We start from the raw sequence: 21171 nt of genomic DNA, 5'->3' as shown, positions 1-21171 counted from the left end.
ATTGTAATTTAAACACTTAAGAAATGTATTTTTACTAAGGAAACTTGAAAAAGTTCAGAGCAGTCTGAGCCAGTTCTGTACTGCACAAAAATATATTTTGTATCTTTAAACATTGTCTTCATTGATCTTTCTATTGTACATAAAGATCAAAGAACAATACACATAGTAATGCATTTTGTACACACAGTCATGTTTTATGAGTGGGGCCGTATGGGATTGTTTGAGTTATGCGGCGCTTTCTGAGCTCCTGTGTTAGCATGCGAGGCAACATCAGGCAGTGTGGGGTGGTGTGGGGCAGAATGGGAATATAAGTGCCTCTGTGGTCTATGAGAGCTGTGTCTGGTGGTTTTTTGGGTTGTATGAGGCAGTGTCAGATTTGTGTAACTGTGATCTTCTGGACTCTGATGCAATAAGAAATCAGTGGGCCCCCTATATACATAGGTTCAAGCTGATACAAAGGCAACAGTAACTCAAATAACCACTCATTACAATTGAAGTATGCAGAAGAGCATCTCTGAATGCACATGTCAATCCTTGAAGCAGATGGGCAGAAGACCACCCCAGGTGCCACTCCTATTCAGCTTATAACAGTCAACTGAGGCTACAATTTTCATGGGCTCACCAAAATTGAACAATAGAAGATTGGAAAAACATTGCCTGGTCTGACGAGTCTTGATTTCTTTTGTGATGTTTGGATGGTAGGGTCAGAATTTTGTTTGTTGTTTAGGTGGGTGGTGGTGGTGTTTTGGTGAGAGGGATCTTTTCTTGGCAGACCTTGGGCCAATTGAGCATTGTTTAAATGCCACAGGCTACCTGAGTATATGCTCAGTATATGGTGACTATGTCCATCCCTTCATGACCAGTGTTCCCATCTCCTGATGGCTATTTCCAGCAGGATAATGCACAATGTCACAAAGCTCAAATAATTTAAAACTGGTATACTGAACATTTCAGTGAGCTCATTATACTCCGATGGCCTCCACAGTCACCAGATGGCCTCCACAGTCACCAGATCACAGTCACCAATCCAATAGAGCACCTTAAAATTCATTATATAGATAATGAATAATAAAAAAAAACTATGCAATTTGCTTGTTTGCTTACTATTTTATTTTTATGCAACATTTATGTCAATGCTCTTACGGAATGTACTCACTCAGGTGAAATTTGTGTGTCATGCCTTAAACTTAAATGCAAAATCATCTACAATAAATGTTAAGTACACATTCTAGTCTCTCGCATTTTCAATAGATAGAACAGTCAAACCATTAAGTCTCTCCGGTTTTCTGAAATAAGCATCCAGTTCAGAAAGGTTGTTTCCATCACACATGCCTCGTGTTTTTCTTTTCACTTTTGAGCTTTTGTACTTGAATCATCTTCACAGGTACCACCAGTACAGGATACATAAAAACTCAAAGCCTCCTTTAATGATAACCTAAACATTTATACAAGGCTCCCTATTTAGTCGTAATAAATATGTGTCATATTTAGCCAACACACTACTGATCAAATAAGGATTTTTCATGAGAAATATGCAACATGCATATTTGATAAAATACATATTTTAATGGAATTAGTTTCATGTTTTAGGATTTTAGAGCTATAAACAATGATCATATCATGAAATATTAGTTTAAGGAACCATGTTTTCATTTGTCTATCATGGATGAGACACATTATTAATAAGAGGAGCATAAATGAATGTTAGAATGTGTAAAGAAGGTTATGCTGAGGCTGATTCATTATGAATTATAGATGCAATGTGTAAACCCCAACTGAGGACCCACAAGAACCCTACTGGTATTGTAGGGGGCATAATTCTTTAATTATTTTATAAAATATTTTGGAGTCTACAGAGAAGTCTATTATTATGTCCATTAATAATTATTTCCAGTATTTAATCTGAGCAACATTGTTTTGTGAATCTTGATTATTTGATTTGATAACAAATAGGAACATGTAAGGAACCCAGAAATATCACTTACCAAAATTTGTGTATAAGTAAGCAGCAATATCATGACACTAGTCTCTCACTGTAGCTACAGACTAAATGCTGACCTCACCACTTTAAATTACTCAGTAGTCTTATCTCAGATCATTTTCTTCCTCAGATTTTTCACACAAGAAGAACTGATCCTAACTCAGTATTCTTATTTTGGGTTGCTGTTTCATCAGAGTTTTGGCTTTGCCACCCAGTTTGTCTCTGTGCTGCATGAATTGCTATTACTTTGAACACCAGCAAAAAGTTTTACTGCTGTGTGTCTGCCTACAGCAGGCACAACTGTGCAGTTCCTGTAACTCATCAGTGGCTTTGCAGTGTTGCCATCTTGTCAGGTGCTAGCATGCTCCACATAACAGCGGCTGCTCCATCAAAGACTGGCAACGCCCCGCTGGACTGTGCTCACAGAGCTTATTACAGGCACTATGGGTGATCACATGCATACCACTCAACATGCTGGGTCATGACCCATGTGCCAGAGACCCTTCCTGCTTTGTGCTCAACTTGGGTGAAGGACAGAATTGCATGTCCAGCTCAGTGCTACATTTATTAACAGGATATGCTGTGAACATCCAGCTCTGTGTGTATATAAAGGCAATTACAGTATTTCTCTACATATGTCTCACGTCCCCTTAATCAATAAGAGCAGATATCATTATTAAGTAATTAAATTTAAGAATAGACTGTACTTATCCATACTCAACTGAACTCCCACAGCTGAGTGAGAGAGAGAAAGAGAACGAGAGAGAGAGAAAGAGAGAGAGAGAGAGAGAGAGAGAGAGAGAGAGAGAGAGAGAGAGAGAGAGAGAAACAAAATGCTCTTTAGTCCTGTTTGCCATGCTTTGATGGAACCAAACTCTGTACATACAACTGATTGTCCAATTGGCCTCAATTTTGGTATTTAGTTATCCATGAAAATGAGAGCTATTAGACTGCAATTTCTGTAAGTTAGATTAAACATTTGCCTTTGGCATCGTGGTCACTAATGCCAGGCAGTAATTAAGATACATGCGGTTTGCATTACGTTAATGTCATTCCAAGGACAATACCGGCGCCAGAGACATTCCTTAAATGCGTAACAGCTCAGTGTGCTATGCTTGCTGTACGAAATACTTTAGCCGAGTGACACAGTCAGCATCTAATGGACATTATATGCAGTTACTGGTTTCTTTTCCTGTGCATAGAATATTTTTCATCACGGCATAGTTTTATCTTTGCTAGCAGATTCCTTAGCCAGGACAGTAAAGTTTAATTAGTAACTGTACTGCTTTGAGTCAACACCAATAGCAGAACCAGCAGACTCCTTCAACTCTCCTCACCATCTTCTTTTGCTCTTTTTCTCTTTGGCTTTGTCTGTGTCTATAGATGCTTGTCCTTCTCTTGCTGAAAGCAAAATAATAAAAATAAATAAATAAAAAATGTGTGTGTGTGTATATATATATATATATATATATATATATATATATATATATATATATATATATATATATATAATGTGTGTGTGTGTGTGTGTGTGTTTTTTTTTAAGATTATTTATTTTAAAATATGTACTGAGTCTGACAGTCTTATAGCCATGGGAAGATTATTCTTCCAAATGGTAACATTTGTACTCCTAATATACAGCACTAGTTGTCATCACCTAAAGACTAACATCGAACATTGAGTCAATTAGTATGGCTCTCTGTGTTATCTTTGCTGCTGGTGCCATAACTTTTAATCAGCTATTCTGTTGAAAATATATTTTCCAGTTGTCTGCAACAATGTCAGAGGAGTTTAGTGAAACAATCTGAGGTCAAATTGTTCTGACGAGTGCTGGAAAAATATCTCACTGCATCTGGAGTGTAGTAGACTCTTATTGTGTGTGTGTGTGTGTGTGTGTGTGGTAGAACTCTGCTTTAAAGTAAAGGAGCTGTCACTAAATCTGATAACATCCATGCAGAGGTATTCACTGAGCTGAGTGGGCAGGTGGCCCTTGGGATTCTTATAGTCACTTTCAATAGGTCCTGGTTTAGGGGTTAGGGGAGATCTGCAGGTATGGAGCAATCATGTGGTATATTGTAGTCCCCATTTTTGGAAAATAACATATGACTCTTCCAATCCTGACTGACCTCTCCCACTATAACCTCACCCTGTTTGTTATCTATAGACTGATTAACACCTCTTACATTCCTCTCTGTTTGTTAAACTGTTGCACAGTAATGGTGTAATTTATAGTGGTTGTTCCTGCCTAGCTGATTTTTGTTTCCTTGTTTCTAGTAGTCTTATCTGGTGTTTGAGCCTGTTGCTCTGTGTTTTCTGATTGTTGTTGTGAATTTGCATATGGTTCACCTGCCTGGCTGTGCTGACCTCTCTTATCTATGTGGGCTAATCAAGATGCCTCACACACACTTTTATTCGCGGATCTTCTGCGGCTGTTTGTGTCTTCTTCCTGCACTTAAAGTTGTCCTCAGCCCCCTCCTCCTTATCAACTCTGGATCACTGGTCTCTTGGGTTCAACTAGATGTAATTTATACTGAGGTGTTTGCTTTGGTTACGGAGATATTGGCTTTGTTTACTTTTTAATAAAATGTTTGCTTTGTCTGCTGTTTGTTTACTGAGCTTCTGAATTTACAAACTGTTCAGTTTGTGTACTTCACCTAAAATCACTTTTCTGTGGCTGGTCGGTGGTGGAACCTTTAGAACCTTTAAATAGAGCAGAGAAGCTTGTGCTAGTAGTACAAAACATTTAGAGCGTTCAGTGGTGTGTACCCAAACATGCAGCTGTAAAAGAAAAGCAGGGAGGCAGAGTTCTGTGCACCCATGGCGGGGGAAGCTGACCTGCACGCTAATGTTTACTGCTTAGGAGAGGGCACCTATTAACAGCTGTTCAGTTTCCTTGGAAACAGTACATTACTCTGAGGCAGAAGACAATGTAACTATGTGCACAGCAGTCATCATAAAAATGTTGCTTAGTGGAAAACTTTTATTTTATGTTACATGGGCCAAGTGTGTGTGTCTTATCTGCATTTTTTGGTGCCTGTCTTTGTTTTTCTAAATGTGTTAATCATACATTGGTTTTAGTGTCAATCAGAGATCGCTGGAACTGGCAGACCAAAAGAGAGAAAGAAAGAAGCAATAGAAATGACTTCCATTTCTCCACTGTGCTCATCTAAGGTGGCACTTCTCTTGAGGAGCATTTTTGCAAAGGCTGAAAGTACTGAGTGATTGCCACTGTGATTGACTCTTTAAAATGTAATTTTGGGGCGGAATTTAATTAGACAGTTCATTGTCTATGTATGCTTACTTTCTCTAGCCATGGAAGAACCACTATGTATACTCTCTCAAGAGGCAAGAGGACTGTAGATGATCACACCTCAAAAGCCCGTGTCTTACTTTTGTGTATTTCTCTGTGCTATTTGTAGAAACCGAAGAACAGCCATAACAGAGAGGATGATCTCTATGATGACATTCTGGATTTCAAATCTATTTAGCCATAGCAGGTTCTTAGTCAGCCTTCATTACTGTGAAGCTCATTAATGCCTTGTTGGTATTGAGGGAGATCTGTACTTTATCTTTGTCTCTGAGTGAAATGCTGGGCTTCTGAGTCCTCTACCACTCTCCATCTCTGTTTAATGACAAATTAGTAACAATCTGCTGACTCACTGCCACTGCATCAGAACACAAAATAAACTAACATCTTATTTTCTCTGCCAGCATCTACTGATGTATTCAGATCATTGTGATTAGACATTTGGGTATTTTTAATTCTTGGAAAATCAGACATATTGATTTTTTTTTTAGAAGTTTTTAAAATAACTTTTGCAACATTAAACATTAAAACCAAGTAACAACCTTGCTTGACTTGAGAAACTGTCCCAGTGGTTATTACCAGTGGTTATTATGAGAAGGGACAAAATATTCAAAACTCCACGTTTACATTTATTTGTGCTCTATCTGTTTTAATCTATATTTCCTGAGAATGGAAATGAAATTAGTGTTTATTGTCATAGATGTATTGCATATAATGCTGAAAAATGATTGAGGTTATCCAGGCTTACTCACTTCCTGATCTTCACCATGTAAAATATACATACCATGTATGGGGCCCTCAAACTAAAAGTGCCTCAGATCTTTTTCTGTTTTACTTGGCAAGTAGAGTGTCAGGGACCTCTTCTCATTCTGCTCTTGCTACATTTGGAGCCAGGGCCTGGTCGGCAGGATCTGATCAGCATATTTGCTGTTCATTGCTTCCTCACCACATCTATCTGCATTTCCACAAGCTTGCCTTATTTATCAATTCCTTCAGGATAAACTCCCTGGAGATGGGAGACATCTGCTTGAGCTCTCTGAAGCTGCCTCTCTCGGCTCAATTATTAACCGTCCGAGGCCTCATTTGCATTTGGTGGCATGGAGAGTGCATTGCTAACAAGTGAATGGGAAACTACATACTCGCTTGGCTATTTGATAAATAAAATATATTATGATAATATACCTTATATGGGATATAAATTAAAGGCCTGTACAATAATAGTATTAGAATAGAAGTATAATGTATGTGTGTGTGTGTGTGTGTGTGTGTCTGGTCAGAGGACTCAGTAATTGTTGGAGTTTATGATATTTTGTGAGTTCTGGGTGATTTATCATGTTTTGATCTCTTACAACACAGTAGTATACACTCAGACATACCACCACTATCCTTAGACATAACTCCATATTTTAGATGAGCTTACCTCACCCCTACAGAGCCCCATAACTGTCCAAGTTCTCTCAAAGATTCAGGGAGCTCTAGCCATGGTGAGGTTTCTCATTTTCTCAGCCTTGGAGCTGCCAATCATGAGCCCAGTGATAGAAGCAGGGGACTTGGGTTAATGAAGGACAAACAAACAATCAGGCAAGAATTCTCTCTCGCATGGATATCTGCTGCCACTGCAGGAATCAAGGCCAGATGTATGTATGTATGTGTGTGTATGTATGTGTGTGTGTGTGTGTGTGTGTGTGTGTGTGTGTGTGTGTGTGTGTGTGTGTGTGTGTGTGTGTGTGTGTGTGTGTTTTGGGTTGTGGGATTTTAGGGATGCACTGGAACTAAGGGCCAGTGGATTCTCTCTTCATTCTGACCTTTGAACAAACCTTGTTGTTGCACTCTTTAAGAACATGTGCTTCTGAAGGTTTTCTGATTTCCTGCTGTTTGCTTTCTATATGGCTGATCCAGCTGTGCACAGACTCCTTACTGACTGAACAACACCACCCCAGCTGTGTGAGTACCTGGGCTCTTGTTTGAGGTACATGTGTATTTTGTGATGTGATAATTGATGGTTTATTAGCGCTCTTTTACATTTGTGCTGAGCACAGGTCCTCAGGCTGAATGCTTTTCTTCAGTGCATATGCACTGAAGAGTGAAGCACAGAAAAACATCTGCATTTTCCTGCCTAAATGAATTCCTGAGTCCTTTAACTCTATATTATGGCAGAAATGTTACTGTTTAACATAGATTCAGTGCAGTGATTTTCTACCAAATCGCATAAGCGAGAGAAGAAGTAACAAATATGTAACTGTCTGCAGTGTCATTTTTATATAAATATAAAGCTATGCTCCTATTAGGGTTACATATCTGCCATTATTGGGTTGTTCTTCCTCACTATGGTGTGGTAAACTATCACAGAACAGAGTTCAGAATGCGCCAGCTTTCTTGCCCTTACTTATATTATATAAATACAAGTCACAATTTTGCAAAAGGTAAAAAAAAGATCCACCAGGTCTACTCTATTCTGTCTACCCATGGAAGCCTAGATTAACCTCCACCGCCTTTCTTTAGGATTCTACTGTGTGGCCTGAAATTAAACTCCATTCTCAACAACCATAGACATTTCTGTACCATGGTTCTATGGGTTAATTCCCATAGATGTGGAAAATGTTAAAAGAGAAGATTAATGGGACAGCTTTTTGTCCGACGACATTGATAGAATAGTAAGCACGTGACTGTGTGTGATGGAATATTAGACAGGGTGACCTTGTATGAGTGCTTCATGAGAATGAGCATATGTGACTACCCCTTTAGCCCTCTAGTAATGGACAGAGGTGGATTTGGGGTGCCAGAAATGATGGATGGTGTCTGTAGTGTGGATGAGGTGAGACTTGAGATGCTCTTCATCTGTTTTTCTTCTCTTTTCATTAAGATGGAGATGGAAGGTAAGAATACCCTGTTTATGTTACATTTTTCATGCTATAGATGTCCATGCCAAAGCCTTAGGAATTAAGGTGTTGGAGAGATAGAGAGTCAAGCCCTTCTCTGCTGTGAGTATAGGCAGCAGAATGAAAGCATTAGTGTTTAAAAGTTCTCAGGTCTCTAGTCATTTGCTTGTTAGAATCAGTATCCTTCATGTTGGTGCAGTGCAGGCTTCTCTGTGAGGTCATCAGCCATTTAATCATCCATTTTTCTGGTTAAGTTTTGAATACACATATTTCAGACATCTTCAGTTAAGACAATTTTCATGGGGTACAGTCAGATATGAGATTTTTTAAACACTGTCATGTGCAGACTGTTTCATAATACACAGTTTTGAGCAGTTAATGAAATAATGTGACTCAAACCAGTCACTTCTAATAAGATAGAAAGCAAAGAAACAAACAAATATCTCAGACAGTAGATTAGTGCCAATACTGGTGATCTTATCTTGTAAGGCAGAGGGAGACAGAATGAGGAAACATGCTTTGTGAATCTGAAAGTTTAACCTGCCCACAAAGACGGACATGCACAACTTTTCACACTTATTATAAGTGCAGAAAGTTTTACACGTAACAGCTACAGTGTTACAGTGCATAGGTGTTATAAACTAGCACTACTGGGTATTACAGTTGCACAGCTGGTATAATCCAGCACAGCTACATTGCTGCTTTTGTCTGCTTTGCTCCATCTCCCTGATGAAAAGAGAAGGAAGCTCAAAAAGACATCAAAGAGAAAGAGAGAGAGAGAGAGAGAGAGAGAGAGAGAGAGAGAGAGAGAGAGAGAGAGAGAGAGAGAGAGAGAGAGAGAGAGCGATTCCTATACGTGTTGACATGGCATGCCAGCATCTGTGCTGCTAACATAAACAAGTGATTTTAATTCTCTTTCAAATATACACATAGTATAATGTGTTTGACCTGGCAAGGAAAATCTTTGTTTCTGGCAAGGAAAATCATTATTCTGTGTGTCTATAATTTTATTAAGAAAGGTTATTAAAGCCACATGGATATTTATGTTTAACTTAGATACACCACAGAAATGTAAAAAATGGAAACAGGCACTGTTATGTGATATGCTTAATTAATTGCTGGTGATATGTTTAATTAATTTGTATTCTTCAAACACAAATTGTGTTTAACAACATATGACAGTAAACCACTGCATGAAAAGACTAAAAATAATCTACTCCTGACATTGCATTTCTCAGGAAGTATCTCGGAAGCTTTGGCTATAATGCCTGAAATACTGATTTATTGCCTTCACTTTCAGTGGATGTGCTGTAATTCTTAAATACTACACCAAGGTCCATCCCTCAGTGGCTTTATAATGCCTGGTGTTTAGTGCTGCTCATGCAGACCATCCAAAAACAAAAGAAACAATATAAACTGAGCACAGATATGCCTCAATTTAATTGGATATGGTCATTTTGTTTCACTCACACTGTTGGGCCACATAAATAACATCAGAATTGGTCCACAAATATAGACAAACTTAATGCAGCTGTTGGGCATCTAGCACTGTTCTGACCCACATGCATAAAATCTGCCTGGTAGTCAATCAACGTTAGCAGATAAAAGCCTGATTCGGCTATCTGAGAATGTGGAGCAATATGTCTGAAAGGTTGAAGTGAGAATACACTACCCTTGGAAAATAACTTTAGTTAAATTATTTGGATATTCTTTTTATAACTTTCTGAATGGAGACCTTTGAAAGATGAAAGGACAATATAAAACTGCAGTAAATATACTTTGTGCATATTTGTAAGTGCATTGTTAATATTGATTTTTGAATTCTGATTTAAATTTATTAGGCTTATTTGTGCAAATGGTCAGTTTTGTTTTTTCTGTTTGCAGCTGACAAATTTATGAATCAGGAATGTTAAAAATGTTACATTTTTGACTATAGGATCTATGGAAATAGCATCAATATGTAAGAAAACTTTGCAGTTGTACTTATTTTAGGCTTTAAATGATTTGCAAAACACAAATAAAGTTTAATATATTTGATAACTTAATTCCCCCCACAGACATGGAAATAATAAGGTATTACACTTTGTTATTAATTGCAGTGTTATTAATAGAGTATAACACCGAAACATCAAAACATGCATAAGTGAGGAGTTTCAGTATATTGTGGTTCTATTGCTTTTGGCAGAAATGTGAAATGGGATGAAAAAAACTTCCAACTTACTTTTAATTGTCCAATCACACATTCACACATTAATTTTGCACTACAGCACTTTTTGCTTCATCATGTGAAAATCCAATCATAAAAGCAGAGCAGCAATTGTAACATTTCCCTGTTCAGGGAGTGCTAGGAAAAAGGATTCAGGAGGCAATAGTGGAATGTAAAGTTCCAGTTTTTAATTTTTAAAATTCACAAAGCAAGCACTTTTCAGCAGACTTCTCACTGCTGTGTTGTTTTTCTCTCTCATTCCAGCAACATACTGGAAACAAAAGTTTGAATACAAGTAGACAAGCACAAACCATGCACAGATGCATCTAATTTTATGCAGAAATAATCCCAGATTACTATTCAATACAATATCTAAACTAAGAACCAATCAGCCACTGAATCTCAAATACCAGAAGCCTGCAGCAATCATGATTTCATTAACCTTTTCAATTATAAACTTGAAACTAATAGGCAAAAAACTGAAGCATCCCATTTAACCCTGACAAATAACCCTGACATCTACCTTACACACCCAGTGAAGATACTGAGCCTGGTGTACCTATAGCAGAGTGGTTGGAATTTATTTTCTCCACTTCAGCAGATGGCACTAGTTAAAATTATTTCCTCCTTTAAATCTCCTAGACTCGTTGGGCCCATTCCTAAAAGGTTACTTAAAGAAATATTACCAGATTTAAACCAAGGCTTTGTTACCTCCTCAATCTTCAGTCTCGACCTCTTTGAGTTGTCCAATTATAGCCCTAATTAAAAACCGCCATTTATATTTAAGATTTTTAGGAAAGCTGTGGCACAACGGCTAAGCTTGCACTTACATAAGAATCATGAAAATATTTAGGCCATATATTTAGGTCCCTGTAGGCTGTACAGGGACAGCTTGAGTAAATATTACAAACAGTCCTTGGCTAATCACTGATAAAGATGGTGTATCTACGCTGGTTTTACTTCGTCTCAGTGCAGCAGCTGACAAAATAGATCACACTATCCTACTAGACAGACTAGAGAATGTTATTAGCATAACAGGAAAAGCCCTGGTTCCAGTTCTACATAACTGACCACTACTGATTTGTAAATGTAAGTGATGAAACATCCATCAAAACAAAAGTAAAAGGTGGCTTCCCTCAAGAGTATTTGCTTGGACCTCTACTTTTCACACTATAGTGTCACATTAATTCTGAGCTGAAGCATATATACATACAAAGGTAGCCTTAATTCATCTTCAAAATATTGCAAAATTAAGAAATGCACTATCCATACATGACACTGGAACACTAGTTCATGCCTTTGTTATCTCAAGACTTGACTACCATAATGCCTTGTTACCTGGATGTTCTAGGAAATGTTTTAACAAGCATCAGTTCGTCCAGAATGTGTTAAGAGTCCAGACCATGTGATCATACTAGCCCAAAATTATTAAAACAGGATGTCTGTCAAATTCTGTATTGATTACAAAATTCTGATATACAAAGATCCACATAACCTTGATCCGTGGTATCTAAGTGAACTTATTTCCAATTATGAACCATCATGCCTATTTAGATCACAAAATGCTGGTTTTCTGTTAGGACCCAAAATTATGAAAGTTACAGCAGGAGGAAGAATATTTCTATACAAATCTACCCAGCTTTGGAGTAACTTTTTAGTCAGCGTCTGGAACCCAGACATAGTCTCTATTTCTGGGCTTGTTTAGTCAACTTTTGGAAATTACTTTTCATGTTAGATAAATGATGCCGTTCTTGAGGTTCGTTGACATAGATAATTAAGTTAAACTGTGACATCGGTACTGTTTTCCTGCCTCTGTCATACATTCACACAGCTTGTTGAGAGTGAAGCAAAGGGGTGCTTAAGTATCAGGGAGCCCTCATGCCTGAGCTAAATTCTGGTTTTCCCTTTTTATCTAACCTGCTACAGCAAGTTCTGCTGGAGTCTCTGTTATACTCATGTTGTTAAGGTTGTTAATATATAACTCTTCAGTGCATTCCAAACAGACCTAACTATCTGTGTTAGTTTTCACTGCTGATCTTCCCTTCATGTCTCTTCTGATGTTGATGTAAGTTTGACCCTGAAGGTGAGTTCCTGCTTGTGTCTCTTCAAATTAGCCTGACCATCATAGACCCTTCTGCTGTACTTGGCTAATCATCATGTTCCACCTACTCACCTTAAGAGACCACAAACTGTTCCTGGGTGCTATGGAGACTTTAGTGAATAACCCATCACCACCACATTACCTCTTCTGCTACACTGTGTGAGTACCTCTGCCAATTTGTGAATATTTTCTTAAGGCTTATAGACCACTCTTATACATTTCAGACCAAGATAATGTTAAAGAAACATTATTTATTATGTGTTCTTAGTTGTATATCTGGTGTCAGTCATGGGCTCCCCTTCTGAGACTTGGTACCTCTCAAGGATTCTTTTTCTTGCTCTTGAGTTTTTCCTTGCCACTCTAGATCACACTTGACCATACTATCACAGCAGTTCTCAGATTTCATATTACATTCTGCAAAGTACTAACATCAGAATGCTGGAATTAAATAAAGTGACACATAAATTAATAAACAGGTCACAAGTACCTACAATAGCAATTATTTCAGTGGCAGAACAATTGTGTGCGTGTGACAGAAGGAATAGTCCTTCTTCAGAAACTAATCCGATAGGTAATTGGACATTCTAACCGAATGGCAGCAGTAAAAGACTTGAACTGGGAATGTAAATCAGGCCAATCAGAAAAGATGATGCAGGAGTTTGAAAGGTAAGTGGATGGGGATGTTGAGGGTAGGCTAAATCACCAGTTAATGTAGTCAGGTCTAGGAGAAGACCACAGAGGTACACCACAGAGTGTTCTGTGTTAATGATCAGATAAAGGGGAGGTATGAAGTCTTAGGTGATTATAATGAATAAACTGAGATTTATCAGAATGGTTCAATAGATAACATATCCTGTATTATACTCCAGGATTGTTGTCATCAAATCCAAGGTACTGCGGGAACCTTACTAGTGCCATGCAAGGTTTTCACGGTAATCACACAAGCTCTTTAGGATTAAACAGTGTTTGTCATAATGCTATTTTTTTGCAAAAACTACAAGGAAGTCTGGTATAGAAGTAGATGGTGTGCCATTAAGAGCAGTAAGTTAGTAAATATTCTCACCTCCCACCCATGCATAAGGAAAAAAGGGCTGAGACCTGTTAGAGAATGAGGGCAGATGTGGTAAGCTTGAGGGAGTCTCATTCCCTTCTCATCCCATGTTTCTAACATGATCAGTAAGGCTGATATTGCATTTCTCCACTATGCCATTACAATGGAGTTAATATGGATTTGTTTTTGATTAGCAACTGAGAAAGGTCACTTAGCAGACTTGACCCAAACTGGCATCCCTTATCATTGTAGAATTTCTCTGATGCCATGTTCTCAATTGTAGTTTTCAAAGAATGATGTGGGTACAGCTGGCCATAAAGATGAACATATTTGTTCAAATATCTTTCTAACACCATTTGTGAATGGACATAAATGACCAGTAGCAGGTTTTTGGGCATGTTTTAAAACTTTATCTGAAGAAAGACAAGAAGCCGTTTAAGTATATTTTCTTGCAAAGCATGAGGTACAGTAAGCTGGTAAAGCACTAACCTGCATGATGGTCTGTAGACTTTGAGCTTTTAAGCTTTTGTCTTTGGCTTTACAACTCATAACAGGGATAGGTCTTATCTTGCAAGTCAACTTCCAGGAGCTGAAGTACAAATGTAGATGAGGCAAAATCAGAAGCACATTGTGAGTTAAAGTTAACTAGACTGGTCCAAGTGCTAACACTGCTATTACCTTAAACTGACTTAGGATTGGTACTACCACTACAGCTGCAATGATGATAGAGCTGGAATGATTAACAGGGATGGATTTTCTCAGATTGCTTTTGGACTGTGTTAGAACCGATCTGCTCTGTGGGTCTGTTTACATCTATATGATGTGATAAAGTATCAGCATTAGGTTGTGTGCTACTTGATAACAGTGTCCATTCAAAAGAATCAAGTTCAAAGCACAGCACGTGTGTCAGACAGTTCTGTCATTTTAATGGGAATTTTCCAGAGTCCAATAAGGCATTCATTGTCAGAAACTATTATAATTGGCTGCTTATAAAGATAATGGCAAAAATGTCTTTCTAACATGACAACGGTTCAGAGTTCTCTTAACATATCTTGATTTCCTTTCTGCCTTGGTGAAAACATAACTATCATAAGCATCAACAGTCTCACAGCTTGTGTTTGAACCAGTAGAGCTCCAATAGCATAGCAAGAAGCATGTATATAAAGATAAAATGCCATTGGAAAAAAATAGGGAATGAAACTATCACTTGCATGCTTCAAATAAGTGAAGGCATCCTCACACTAAGTCCACTGAAATGGCCTTAAAATTGAAGTCTTTGGCTAGACTGCCCTATGCAGGCTAGACAGCCTATAAGGCCATTGGCTTGAAATCAAGAGAAAATGTCTTTCAGGTGTTAAAAAGGTACAAAAAATGACAAATGAGAACTTAATTCAAGTAGTAGAGGCATATTTTCCATGGCAGTCCAGCATGCACCATTGAATGTTGAAATGTTGATATGGAATTAGTGAATCTTATAGGCATCACTTTCAAATGACAGAGCCCAGTACCTGTTGTAAATGATGTTTTCTTGCAGTCTTCCAGTGCAACTGGCAAATAACCCTTTGAAGGGCCATGGTCAAGAACGAAAAAGATCCTGAAAGTGCTTCAAATGCTTTATCAACCTATAGTAAATTATGGGGATATTTGAATCTTACATCTTTCTGCAGTCTAGAAAGAAATGGAATGTGTCGTTCTTCTTATGAACTAACAACTGGAACAGTGCAAGGACTATGAGGCCTCGTACACACCTACATGGGTATTTTTAATGTAGCTTTTTCTATGCATTTTGGCCTTTCATCCACATGCAAACTGCACTGTAGGCTACTGAAAATAGACCTTTTGCAATTTCCTTCCAGGGTAAAGGATAAAGATGATCAGAAACTCCTTTTACAGCATTGTTATATTGTAATGCTGAGGCAAGATGTAAACACTGAGAAGACTAACATTTATTACAGGCAAATCCATAATTGCAAATATGGGGGCGGTCCAGGATTGAAAAGCCAGCAGGGTCCAACAGAAAACAAAACTGGAATACATAACTAAAAACATGAACATGAAGAGTAACAAATACAAATAGGGTAGAAATGAAATTGGCAATAAACTAGAATAACAAGTAACCAGACAAACAAACGAGGAAAACAAGAACAGGTAACCAGAACATAGGAACATGGTACGTAGAATGGGGTACAATTACTAGTGACTCAAACTAGGAAACACATGGACAGACTACCAAAGGGACAGATGTGAACAATCAAGTTGGGACAACACATGACGTAAATGAGAACAAAAGCAGGAACAAAGCAGAAAAAAAGAACACATGGCCATGCCTGTGTGAACTGTAACGCCAGAGGAGGGCCAATCATGACACATATAGACAGTTTTAGGCTTATAACTTTTTGCGTGTTCCGTTATCCCTTTTGGGTAACATCAGAGTGTGTCATTATCTCCTTTGTTTACATGATGTGATTTTGTATAGTGGCAGATATAGCCAAAGTAGTGCTGGTTTTAACATCGCTAAAAGGACTTGCTACATGTTAAATGTACATTTACTTTATTCTAGTGTGATACTGAGGAAAAACTCCACTTCATTATAAGTCCACACATATGATCACCCCCTTGATACACCATTGTTGTTGGCCTACCAGTAATAACTGTTTTAAGGCTTCTGATTGGCCAATGTACTTTTGTGTATGGAGAACTTCCTTAGTAATCATTTCTTGAGACAAAATGAACTTGAGAATGTGTCAGCTGCATCTACTTGCACAGGGCACGTGTTATCATCTACAAGTACAGCTAGTAGCAAGAATTGATGCTGACCCAGATAAATAAAACTCACCGAATTTTGACCATGTTGCAGTTCAACATTTTCATCAGTTGTGTTTAGGATACAAACAACAATCAAACCATTCCGACCTTCACTGGCAGACAAGATCAATTGCTCCTGATCAACATTAGTCAAGATCTACTTACTCAGTTGGCAAAAGAGAAGCAGCTCTGGAGACTTGAGCTTGATGGTTTCACTTATAACTGGGAATATAGTGGGCAATTGCACAGCAAGATTACAACAGGCAGTGACGACGTGAAAATTTGGCAACAGGGGGAGCTTCAGGTTCCACAACTGCAATATTTTGTTACTGATATTGAAAAGGGTATTTTTCACACCAGTACATCTGGGTGATGGGCCCCTCAGACAGTATGAAAGTCATGCTTCCACAGCTCTTTCCTAATGCCGAGAGTCAAGATACCTAAAGTGTACATGCACTCTAACTGTTTGAGCACAAAGGAGACCTTCAGTATAAGCTGAATCCATCACCTTGATCCCATTCATGTTATGAGTGAACAGGAGTGACATTACAATGTTCACAGCAGAGTTCAGAGACACAGGCATAATGACAATCAAATAAGTCATAGTGCTTGAATAAGTTCTGAAGAAGTTCATTTTGAGCTACCTGACCTGATAATTGAGGAAACACTGGGCAAGCATAAATAAATTGCAGTATGAGCGTGTCCTTTTGCAGTGATTGGAGATGACAACTGTTTCTTCCAAACATAATGCTTCCATTTTATGTTGCACACATTTCATAAAACATCTGTTATTTATGTTGGTATAGCTCATGCTAACACTCTGGATAAGTTTGTAAGAGGATTGTCCCACAGCAATATTCAAATATGTTAGTGAATTCTATATGTCACTAACTTCAGTTGGAATTACACACACACGCACACACACACACACACACACACACACACACACACACACACACACACACACACACACACACACAGTGTGTTTAATTCCATTATTATTTTTGGTAAAAGCATAATATAGTACACTCCAACAGAGCATGAGCATATAAAAACATGCATGTAAGAACATACATATAACAGCGTACACAAACATAAACACTTTTCATCAATATTAAGAACTATAAAGGAACTATTCACAAAATAAGTGAATAACTGTCTTTTTGAAATTGATACATAATAAACAATGTGTATCAATGTTATATTTAAATTTTATGAAGTAATTTTAGATGGATAGATTTCATGTCTAAGTTTATATGATACTTCTTTAACTTTATTAGTAAATATTGGTTTGGTATTATACAGATCTTCTTCCAGTGAATGTCTTTGAGAAAAGTATTCCAATATGAAATAACGAGGTGGTGTATTTTTGGTGACCTCATAGCCAATGATTGCTATAAATTACTATGCCCCTCTTTCCTGTTCCGCCACCCAATCACTAGATTAATCCAAACACCCAATCACTAGATTAACCCAAACAATTGTGCCTCTTTCCCTTCTCTTAACCCTTAGTTATAATTTGGATGTTTTCACTGCTGTGTGTCCAGTTACCTGTTTTCATAAATGTGTGATATGAAAGCTTCTGTTTTGCTGTTCTTCTAGTTGTTTACTATTTTTAGTTATAATTGCATACAATTGTGTAACAAAGGCTGAGGGCAACCACCCTACCCAGGACTCAAACCCAAGTCTGACAGGAGGTAAACATGAGCTCTGACCAGGAGACAAAAGAGCAGCTCACTGGCATACCAGCCAGCGCACCCATTTAAGCTTCCTAAGTGATGGTCTCCATCACACCAATTACAACAACAAGATCATAGATTATATTTCATATCATAGATTATATTTCATCTGATTTTTTTTTTTCCATGCTTTGTGTGTAAATACTCTAAGCAGCCGGCAAAGCCACGTAAGTATCAGTCTTGCAGTATGGGAGACCGTGAGCTTTTATTTTTTTCTCAGTGCAAAATGTTTAGCTGTTCCTCTTACATTACTAGGGATAGTGATAACTTCATCTGTGAGAAATGCAGACTAGTCTTTTGTTTGAGCAAGAAAATAAAAATGATTAGGGTGTGAATCTGGACATTAAAATAGGACAGAGTTAGTGTGTAAGATTTAGACTTGCTGTCCGATGCTTAGGTATCATTGCAAAGCAACTTTACAGAAATTAGCTTTACAGCATATCTGGTTTCAGGCCCCTAATGAGAAGCAAGCCAAAAACAACAGTGGCAAGGAAAAACTCCCTCTAAGCATGAGGAAGAAACCTTGAGAGGAAGCAAGACTCTGAAGGGTAACTCCTCCTCTGGTTAACCCCAAATGGCAAACCAACAACACAAAAATTATTAAAATTATTAAAATAAAATTATAAGAATAGTAAATTAAGAAATGACTAATGAAACACAGAATAATAGATAAAAAAGCTAAATACGCATAATCATGAGTCCACACAGGACACTTCTAAACATAGCAGGAGCGCAGAGAGAAATAGTGATAGCCTATTCACTAAAGTCTCTATGACACCCAGCTACAGTTTGTAATCTCATCAGAAGGGTAAGTGTCATATGCAGATGAGCCGATGAATTACAACTGCAGGGTCATGGCACCTGCTGCTCACTCCCCAGTAGTTACACTTGTATGGAGGGCAGAGCATCAGAAATTCTTTTACAGGGTGGCATTGGCATTAGACCAGACAGGAGGAGCAATTGTACAGCATGGCAAAAAACAAAAATCACCCCACATACCGTTAGCTGTGTTTAGAATACACTGAACATATAGCTGAAAAGGGGAAGTCAGAAGGTAGCAGAGATATGAGGGCTCGCTAAGACATCAGCATACCTCCACAGAGGGATGACAGCAACAACATCTCAGTTCACCTTCATTTGTGAAGTCTGTACCTTTTATCCAGACCCAATACGAATTTGTAAAAAAAAAAAAAAAAAAAAAAAAATCTTCTAATCTAGACTTTAAAACTTACACTGTGTCTGAGTCCCAAATACTGACTGGAAGGTTATTCTAATGCTGGGACCTTTGTGTAAATATGCTTTCCCTCCCCTGCTGGAACCTTTATAAGGTACAAATAGATAACCACCAGATACGTAGTTGCCAGAGTTTATAATAGGAAAAGAGTTAACTGAGATACAGAGGCACAAGGTCATTTAGAGTTTTATATGCAAGAAACTAAACTTCATAATTATCACTTATTTTGACAGGCAGCTAAAGTATTAATAATACCGGACTAATGTGGTCACACTTTTTGGCTCTTGTAAGCAGTCTAGATGCCACTTTCTGAAATAACTGAAACTGGACTCTTATTGGAAAATCAAGTTATAGTTTAGCAGGGCATTACAATTGTCTAAACTTGAGGGAATAAAAACATGAACTAGTTTTTTGACACCATTTACGTGTACTTATACAGTATTTATAAAGGAAGATGAAGGAAGGATATCTAAGTAATATAGTCTATAAAGGTTTGTTAAGTTTATTATTTATATTAGCTAATATATAAATGTGTGTCATCAGCATCGTGGTTACAAATAAAAATTGCGTATCGTGGTTACAAATAACAATACCCAGGACCAGCATATATGGTGTAAAAAGTAAAGCACAAATTCTTGAAGGAGACTATATTTTACTTTTGTCTGAATGGATCTTTTATGCTTTACATTTACAAACTGATAATATGTTAAGTAGGATCTGAACAAGAAAGGACTTTTCCAGTGACCCCTACAAGTTTTAGGTTTTCTAGCCTGTCTAGTAGGATAGTGTGACCTATTGTGTGAAATGGTGAACTTAGATCAAAACAGAACCAGTAAAAATATGGAATCTTGACATTGTTTGTTATATTCACTAATACTGTCTTTGTATTGTGATAGCACCTAAATACCGACTTAAATTTTTTGTCTAGCACTGGCTGATTTAGCTGAACTACTGCCCTGCCCAAACACTTAGGTCATCTGGTACAATTATTTTGTGTGTACCAAAATTCATATTGTTCACCACTGGAGGCACATCTTTCATTGTCATGACTCCCAAATTATGGAAAACATTACCACAATCTTTTTGTGACTGTTTCTCACTTTCCTTTTTCAAAACTCAATTCAAAACCTACCTTTTTAATGCCCAATGTATTTAGCTTTGATATTTTTTAAAACATGTAATTTATGGTGAACATGATTAAAAATACATGATGTCAGTGTCCTGGCAGATGCCCAAAAACATGACAAGAGATATCCCCAGACACCGCTACTTTTTGTTCTTTTTTTTTTATCATGGCACTGTCTGTTCTTCTGGGTTGTACTGCAGTCAGAGATTGACAAGTCTTTTTGTGGTTATTTTGTGGATGATGGCTACGTGTAATCTTTGGGAATCATGAAGTTAGGTAAGTGTTTATTTTTGGTCTTTACCAAATTTCTTTACCATGTTAATTCCATTTTTCCTCTGTCTACTTCTAGAACACCTAGTATTGTTCAGAGAATGGTGTTTTTGTCAGTGTGCTGCTTCCTTACTCTCACAAACTGTTTAGTTTTGACTTATATTATAAGGCCCATCCAGCCAGGCAGAACTCTATCTTTTCCACTCTCCCCCTGCCAAAATATGTTCCTTGCATCTGGATGAACTGCTCTTGGAATTTACATTCTAGTAAGAGACAATGCAGGTTATCTCAAGTGTCACAAGTCTGCTCACATGCTCTTTTTGTGTTTGCTCTTTTTAAAGTCAAGGATGATAAGAATGAAAGCAGATTGTCTCATTATAGACACACCCTGGTGATTGATATAGTCAGTGCTTTGCGGGGTGTCCAAGAAACATACTGTAGACATTGTACAGGCAAATATTTTTAAATATGA

The sequence above is a fragment of the Electrophorus electricus genome, chromosome 26, assembly GCF_013358815.1.
Source record: "Electrophorus electricus isolate fEleEle1 chromosome 26, fEleEle1.pri, whole genome shotgun sequence".
In the NCBI taxonomy this organism is placed as follows: Eukaryota; Metazoa; Chordata; class Actinopteri; order Gymnotiformes; family Gymnotidae; genus Electrophorus; species Electrophorus electricus.
The sequence above is the reverse complement of the archived record's forward strand: the minus strand, read 5'-3'. Positions refer to the sequence as shown.